Below are 797 nucleotides of genomic sequence, written 5' to 3' on the forward strand. Positions count from 1 at the left end.
AAACTATTAGTATTAGTATCATTATCATTTTAATTAAACTTCATTATAAAACAGAATTTATGGCGTTAATTATACTGAAGTAGATATTATCTTTATTATTATTATTATTATTATTATTATTATCATTATTATTATTATCTGCTTTTTAGTACTAAGTGTATAGCTTTCCATTATGGCAAGTTTGAAAAGAAATAAATGTGTAATATTATTAAGAGTATTATTCTCACAGAAATTATGGAAGGATGGGGAGACTGAGACCGACAATGAGGTTTCAGGGTAGTGGCATCCAAGTCTCCCCAGCACCTTCTCCTGAGCGATTTATTTTGCAGTTTTCATCTGAACATCGACTTGTATGCAAATTATTTCATCTCAAAATCAACATTTGGTTTGTATCAGTAACTCTCTCTCTCTCTCTCTCTCTCTCTCTCTCTCTCGGGAGTACAAAATAAATAAACCGTTCTCTTATCAAATGTTTATTAGTAATGTTATGAGGGAGAAGGCATCATCAGGCATTTACCCTTATATACACCTATTTACACGTAGTATCCAAAGTATAGCTAGTCTTTTTTCATTACCGTGGAACCAAGAATTACTCTAGATTCTATCAGTGAGTGGAGGAAAAGAGGACATGGTAGAAAAATGCTGAAATAAATAGTTTAAAAATAAATTGGTGGTAACTCAACCGTATGGCTACTCTTGCTTTGCGTTCGTTTCCATTCATGAAATAAATATTGATGTTAATGCTCATAATAACAAACCGTGATTAAAAAAAAAACATGGAAAATAATTATAAAACA

Source organism: Coenobita brevimanus, chromosome 23 (genome assembly GCF_032717465.1).
Source record: "Coenobita brevimanus isolate Jiangsu-jjx chromosome 23, ASM3271746v2, whole genome shotgun sequence".
In the NCBI taxonomy this organism is placed as follows: Eukaryota; Metazoa; Arthropoda; class Malacostraca; order Decapoda; family Coenobitidae; genus Coenobita; species Coenobita brevimanus.